The sequence below is a fragment of the Notechis scutatus genome, chromosome 2 (genome assembly GCF_049901735.1).
Source record: "Notechis scutatus isolate UNSWTSFEM ecotype Mainland chromosome 2, rNotScu1.2, whole genome shotgun sequence".
NCBI lineage: Eukaryota > Metazoa > Chordata > Lepidosauria > Squamata > Elapidae > Notechis > Notechis scutatus.
Window position 1 is genome coordinate 246,467,586 of NC_142010.1, and position 8,170 is coordinate 246,475,755.

General features: G+C 38.6%; 1 pseudogene; it reads right to left on the reverse strand.

Moving 5' to 3' along the window:
• Positions 1-499: 499 nt before the first annotated feature.
• On the reverse strand, positions 500-2,147 carry LOC148132586 (E3 SUMO-protein ligase KIAA1586 pseudogene; annotated as a pseudogene).
• Positions 2,148-8,170: the final 6,023 nt, after the last annotated feature.

Here is an 8,170-nt window from a genome sequence, read left to right on the forward strand (position 1 = left end):
CTATCTCCATACTACTGTACACTGCATACGGCAGGATTAGAAGATCTCTGGAATGGAAATTTGAGATGTTCTAGTTTTCTACCCTATATGCTCAAAATTCAATATGCTTTTCTGCATGCACTTCTCTGGTAGAAATTTTTAAATTTGTGGTCTGTATTGCAACATTTGAAAACCTAGCTGTATAACTGCATTTCACTTGGAATAATTGTTCAGGAAGCAAAGACTGGAAAAAGTTCACATGAAAATGCAAACTAAATAAATATTGCCACTTCTTTATTATCAACTTTCAAATCTCATTTGTCTCCCCTCCCAAATCCTCACTTAACAGATATATTATTTGCCCAAAGAAAACAGCAGTTTCTTTTTTCACTTTAAGGATCAGCAAAGTAAATATTACTTGGCAGGTGCAGCTATATGGACAGTGACTGATGTTCTGAAAAGAATCCCATGAAATTTTCAAAAACTATTACATAACAAAACTTTACAAAAAAAAATAAACTTATTTAAAGTACTCCCAAATTGCTTTTCTATTATCGTCCTGAGTTACAGTTTTCTTGTGTTTAACACGAGCATCATCAGCTATGTGATGTGCCCATAATAACTTCTTCACTATAGGAACAGGGTCCCATTTTTGCACAGGCAAGCCAATTAGACTGATGGTCAGGAGGTTTGTAATATTGGAAACTGTAAGGCGACTTCTGCCTTCTGAACATATTATGTTCATCTGCTAGAAGCCCCTTTCCACCTCTGCTGAACTGACTGCAATAGTTTTAATAATATCTCTAGGCTTTTTAATGCTGCAAGGAATTGTATAATTTTTAGAATATTTTAGTACATTTTCTATGAAATCATGATAATCATTAATATTGATTTCATAATTGAAAATATGACCAAATGCAACCAATTGTCCTTCAGCTGCTCTCCATGGAACCACCACTTCTTCAATGTTCCAATATTCTGGCTCCAAATAATTTAGAAATTTTAATTGATCAATGTCTTTAAATTGGCAGCCTGTTTTTAAATGTTCACAATCCATCAATCTTTTCTTCAAACTAGTTACAATGCTTTGTATAAGTTTTTCACCAGGAAGTCCCAGAAATCGATAATTTTGTATAAAATTTATATTTTTAAAGGTTTCTGAAATAATTAATTCATCAACCTTATTTTCATATGAACCCTTTTCCTCTATAAGCATTTCAAATGATCTAATTGATCTTAGCACAAGTTTTTCAACCTTTATAATGTCTATGTTTCTCACTTGCAATGCATTAGACAGGAGAGATATTTCAGTTAGCACATCAATCATCAAGGCCAAATCAGTGAGAAAATATGAGTTTTCAAGATGGGCAGCCATACCAGAGTATTTTTTATTTGAACAGAAAAACTGATGTGGCGCTGGATAAGCCCATCACACAGCTAGGATTGATCTTAAACTAGAGGCAGCCCATCTTGGTCCAAAAACTCTACCAATTTTTATAATTTCAATCTCAAGTTGTTTGGAAATTTTGTTAAGATCAACTAGGTTCTTATTTGATTGATGGAAAATAGAATATATTTTATCAATAAAAATTTGAAAATGATTTATTTGCTTTATTTCCCTAATGGAATCATCTAAAACAAGTTGCAGACAATGGTTTAAACAGTGCCATATTATAATTTGGAAAATCTTTGGCTATCCTAGTGCTTACCCCAGATTTTCTCCCAAGCATAACACTGGCTCCATCAGAGCAAAATCCAATTAAATGTTTCTCCAGATAGTTTCTATTAAACCCAACTTTATTCAAACTTTCTATAACCGAACAATATATTGTCTCTGCATCTTGTCTATCTAATTCTACTAGTTCAAGGAAAATTGTTGGTGAGAAAGCTGGACCCTCAACTTTTAAGTACAGTATAAGAACTGGTTTGGAAGATATTGTTGAGGCGTCGTCAATTATCAAACAGATTTTGCAAGTTTTCTCAATAATTTTGATTAATAAATGTTTCCTGATATCTTTTGCAATGAAATCTACTATTGCAACTGCAGTTCTACATGAATGCAACCCTGTTCCCAAATCTACACCATTTCTTTTTTGTAACTCAATCAGATTTTCTATATATGAAAATGGTCTGCACGTTTGTGCAAGACTATAAACTGTAATAAACATTCTACATGTACTACCCAGATATTTCTCACTCATCTTCTCCAGTCCTTTGCTTATTCAACTATGGGAATCATGTGCACTATTAATATTATTTTCTTTAGTGTTTTTTTAGCAGTGGGTCATCTTGTGTTCTGCCAAGAGATGATAATTAGTTGCATGCTTACTGAAGTCTGTGCCCTCTCTCTTCTTTTTTTAAATTGTTCTTTTCTCGAGGAATAAAAACATTCAGTTTGAAGCTTAAAACATGCCATTATGATCAGTTCCAATTATTTCCCATAGGAATGAAAATTCTTAGAATAGCCTGGATTGATCCAATGTGTGTGGCCACAAAACCTAATGACTAGAAGTACTTTATGTAGAATCATATTATCAAAAGCATTTCCCTTCTTCTACTAAAATTGTTTCTAACACTTTTACGTTTTAATGCACAGTGTTAATACATCTTGCCTGCCCTAAAATAATTTAGGTTAAGGAATAATAGTATCTCCTTTTAAGTTTTATGAGAGAAAATTCCTTCCTCCGAGTAGCTGAAAGGTTTTACATCTGTAGCATTTTCTTTCCTCCTACTATTTCTTCCTTCTTCCTAGATTAGACATTTGTCTAAAAGAAACTATAGAAGGAAGAAGAAGGGGTCTTAAAGGACACAAGAAAGAGCTGCTACTAAGGTAATGGCTTGGTAAAAGGGGCTTGAACCTAGGCTACGAAAGTAATGTATAATGTGAGTAAGCCCCTACCTAATTCACATAAGGATAAGGGAAGGAAGGGAAAGCATATTCAACTTGTGAGATTCTGTTACTATAGTTTTACAATAAAAAGTAGTTCTAACCAACATGGTATTAGTTTTGTAGTCTGAGTTACCTTGATGGATTCACAGGATCCAGTCATATAGAAAGATGCTTCTGTAGCGTTCGCAATGGACTAATCCGAAGTCTTCACTCCGGTCCATGTTTCTAGCGGGAACATGGACCGTTCCTATTGGCTGATCCCGTTTGACAGCCGGCTATAAAAGGAGCTGTCAAACGGCATCAGCTGTTGCCGCCAGCCGCCTGCCTTATTAGTACGGCAGCCGCGGCAACCCTTTATTGCGTCAATAAAGTTACAGCTGAAGTTCGCTCCAAGTTTTGCCTCAGGTTATTCCGCCACTCTACAACACTGGCGACGAGGGCGGGATCCCTATAAGAGGCAACCGGGCAAAGAATCGCTGAGCGAAGTCATTACAAAAAGAGCCGAAGTCACTACCGAGCTGATTGTCATTTAAAGAGCCACCGTCACTATTCACGAGCACAAATTTCAACTTTCCTTCGAAAGATTACGGCACCGCTGAAGCGAGATGACTTCGAACCCTGCATTCCCACCTTTCAGACTGACAGCTGAGACATGGGAGTCCTAGAGAAACTGATTTGACTGTTTTCTAGATGCCATAGACCTTTCTGACGTTACTGACCATAGGAAAAAATCTTACTTTTTAAGTTTTTGCGGAGCCACAGTGTTTGGACACTGCTACGGCATTATTGGCTCCACAGCTGCTTTGCATTGTGGGGTTAGAGATTATCTGGAAGACATGCTATTAGACCAACTAATCTGTGGAGTCAGGGATTTAAGGCTACAAAGGCAACTATTGGCTAAAAGAGATTTAACCCTTAAAATGGCTATTGAAGAGTCTCAAGCTGCTGAACTATCTGTACTTTCAGCAGCAGAAATTCAGGGAAATCCAATTAGACAGGGCAGCTCAGCCATCCATTACGATGAAGCCTCCTTAGAAGAAGGCTCTGAAGGGGCTAATGATGTAAATCGCCTCTGGCAGCAAAAAACCAGTCAAGGGGAAAATAGGCCAAACCCCATTCTACCTCCACGGCATCAGCCCATTTGTCTAAGCTGTGGGGGAAACCACCTCAGGGCATCCTTCAAGTTCAGGAATACCATTTGTCTAAAATGCCAAAGGAAGGGTCATCTAGCCAGGGTCTGTCAAGCAGGAAAGACTTTTGCCCAAAAGCCTCAGACATCCCAATATTTCCAAAAACAAGTTGAAGACTGTTTTACCTGCTATCACGCCAAGCAGACTAACAAAGGCTCTAACAAAATGAGTGTTTTTGTTTCTATAGAAGGTAAACCTTGCAGGATGGAAGTTGACACAGGCTCAGCACTTTCCATCATCTCCTGGGGCACCCTAAAAAAGCTACTTCCCAGAATGGCTAAGAAGAAGCTTCTCGACTGCCACTTGACCCTACGCGACTACCAAAGCAGAACCATCCCAGTCCTCAGAAAAGGCAAGTTTTTTTGTACAATTCACAAATTTTAAAGATCACTTGCCTTTAGTGGTAGTGGATGGTGCCCTCCCTAACCTGTTGGGATTAAACTGGTTCCCTGCCCTTGGCCTCCATGTAACTGGAATCCACTCTATTACAAATACTGAAGTGGATACCTTGTTTAAGGACTATGCTGATGTGTTCAGCAAGGGGCTGGATTGTTATTCAGGAACCCCAATATCCTTCAACTTGGACCCTCAGGCAGTTCCAATCCTTTTAAAGTCTCGAAGGGTACCATTTGCAATCCGCCCCAAATTAGACATTGAGCTGGACAAATTAATTAAACAAGGTGTATTGGAGCCTGTGGGCTTTGCAAAATGGGAAACCCCAATAGTGACTCCCCTGAAGAAAGACGGGAGCGTGAGAATCTGCGCTGATTACAAGACATCATTGAACAGATATTTACAAATCAGCGCCTACCCAGTCCCTGTTATCCAGCACCTTCTGCATTCTTTTGATCCGGGAACCATTTTTGCTAAATTAGACATGTCACAGGCCTATCAACAGTGCCCTGTTGATGACACAGCCGCTGAACTGCAGACTATAGTAACACACAGGGGCGCTTTCAAATGTAGGTGCCTCCAATTTGGCGTAAGTGTAGCCCCTGGGATTTTCCAATCCTTAATGGAAAGACTTCTCCAAGGCCTACCGGGCGTAGTTCCGTACTTTGATGACATTTTAATATCTGCCATTGACAAGCCTCAGTTACTGCAAAGAGTCAGAGCAGTCCTCAATCGTTTCAGACAGCATGGCCTTAAGTTAAAGAAAGACAAGTGCACTATTGCCACCCCACAGGTAGAATTTTTGGGATACAGAATTGATGCCTCTGGTATACACCCAATCGAATCCAAAGTAAGGGCTATCCACAAGGCACCCACACCTACTAACAAAACTGAGCTCCAGGCCTTCTTAGGACTTCTTAACTTTTATGCTTCATTCTTGCCTCACAAAGCTTCCGTTGCAGAGCCTCTGCACAGACTCTTGGACAAGCAATTCCCCTGGCACTGGGGACCTAGGGAAGCCCATGCCTTCCATGCTGTCAAATCATTACTTACATCCAATGCTGTCCTATACAATTTAATGAACAATTCCCTTTAGTTCTAGCTGCAGACGCTTCCCCTTTTGGCATAGGGGCTGTTTTAAGTCATAGACTGCCTAACAGTTCTGAGGCACCCATTGCCTTTTTCTCCAGAACCTTTTCCCCAGCTGAGCGCAATTACAGCCAAATTGACAAGGAGGCTTTGGCTGCAGTGAACTTAAATATTTCTGAACATAAAATACTATATATATATTTCTAAAGATTATTTTTTATAAAATGTACAATTTTTAAATTATTTGACTGTGACTACCTTGAGCTCTTGAATGAAAAGTGAGATATTTATCTAATAGATATTATAATAGATTTTTTAGTCAATAACAACTACTACTTACTACTACTACTACTACTACTACTACTACAAGTTAGAAGGAACCTTGGAGATCTTTTAGTCCAAACCCCTGCTCCAGCAGGAAACCCTATAACATTTCAGACAAATGGTTATCCAATCTCTTCTTTCAGTGTTAGAGCACACCCAACTTCTGAAGGCAAGTTGTTCCACTGATTAATTATTTCATCACAATTAATGCAAAGTGACATGTGTAATACATATTGGAATGCAAGGCTTATATTTGGTCTTAGGTCCCATTGAAATCAACAGGACAAACTGATCCCGACAGACAGACAGATAGATAGAATGCCATTAAATTAGCATCAATTCTTTTTTAAAAATCGTTTTTATTACAGTTTTCAAAAATACAAATCTCACTGAAATTCTTAACAACGTTTTGGCATCAACAAATACATATGTCCTATATACATCTATTTAAAATTATATTGATAATCTATTAAGGTCTCTTGCTTTATTTACTATAATCCTTCTTCCTAATCTTTATATCTATTTTTAACCACTCATACCATTTATCTCATATTACATAATATTTGGAATCCTCCTTGTCTTTCATTTCCAATGTGAGCTTATCCATTTTGGCACATTCCAGTACTTTTTGTATGAACATCAATTCTTAGGGACCACGTAGATTTTCTCCATAAAAATCTACCCCTAATCAAGTCCTTCATGTTTTTGAAAGAAGCACGCGTTGATATTGTAACTGAGTTCATCATGCTGCTGACCTTCTCTTCCCTTCCATCCCCTCATGGGAATTTAATGCAGCTTTCATCCTTTCCAAGTGTTCAAAACTTTTATTTGTGAAAAGAATGCAGATCTTCACGTTTTGACTTTTTGAATTGAATGGGAGGTCTGCAGAGCAATTGTAAAGGTATTTAGCTTCTTAACATTCCAGTTAACAGAGCATTTCTGAACAAATAAACGTAAATAAAATAAAATTCTGAACAAACTCAAATAATTAACAAGTTGATCAACTTTACTTATCAATCAATCAGAATAGAGCTGGAAAGGACCTTAGAAGTCTTCTAGTCCAGCCCCCGATCAAGTAGGAGACCCTATACCATTTCACAAGTGACTGTCTAATCCAGTGATGGCTAACCTTTCTATCGTCGTGTGCCGAAAATGCACGCACGTGTGTGCCTGCACCCATAATGCAACACGCATGTGCCCCCCTGCCCCTGCGCATGCACATGCGACCCACTCTGCATGCTCCACACTCCTCTGCACATTCAACCCCCTGCACACGCCACATGCCTCTGCATGCGTGGCAGATACCCGACAATCAGCTGGCTGTCAGGAGACGCGCGCACACGCACAGTGCATCTGTTTTGGACAATGGCTCATGTGCCGGCAGAAATGGCTCTGCAAGCCACTTCTGGCATGCATGCCATAGGTTCGCCATCATCTTAAAAACCAGTGATGAAGCACCCACAACTTCTGAAGGCAAAGCTGTTCCACTGGTTAATGTTCTCACTGTTAAGAAGTTTCTCCTTCATTCCAAGTTTCTTCTTTCTTTGATTAGTTTCTAGTCTCAACAAATCCAAAAGTGCAGAACAATTTTCAAAGTCTTAAAAACTGCTGTATGCCTTTGTTGGAGACTATGCTCAGGTCTTTTTAAAAAGACAACTATTTTAAGGGTGGGCACTAATCTGTGCAACATTTTTTATAAAGAAGTGTAAAAGAGACAACTGTAAACCTATGCTGTGATCAGTTGGGCCACTTTTTTTTTGCGCTGTATATAGGTCTGCCTTTGGAGACAGCTTGGAAGCTGCAGCTGATACAAAATGGGAGCTGCCCAGAATTGATTGAAAGATGGGTGACTATATAAATGTTTTAAATAACTAAATTAAATCAATCAATCAATAAAATAAAATTGTCAATCAAACTACCGTTGGGACAACTTCACCAGTGTAGAATAACAAAGGTTTTAAAGTCATTGGCCACCAAATTGGAATTGGGCTTCCAGGCCCAATTCCAAATGTTTGCCATTTCCTCTTGAGTTGTATACAACACTGTAGGGGGATATATTTAGCAATGCTTTGGTGGAATTGAATCTTCCCAATTAGTCAGAATATTCACAGAGTAAATGCTGAGAATCTCTCTTCCTAAAAAGTATGCAGGGGTTGGACTTGGTGAGCAATCTACCTGGAAGTTCAATCCCATTCCTTCTTGCATTTCACAAGCAGATAAAAAAAAAAACGATATTCACCTACAACTTTCATTGCCCACAGTAGGATTTTCTAGATTATTAATTGTATCAGTTGTTTTTATTATC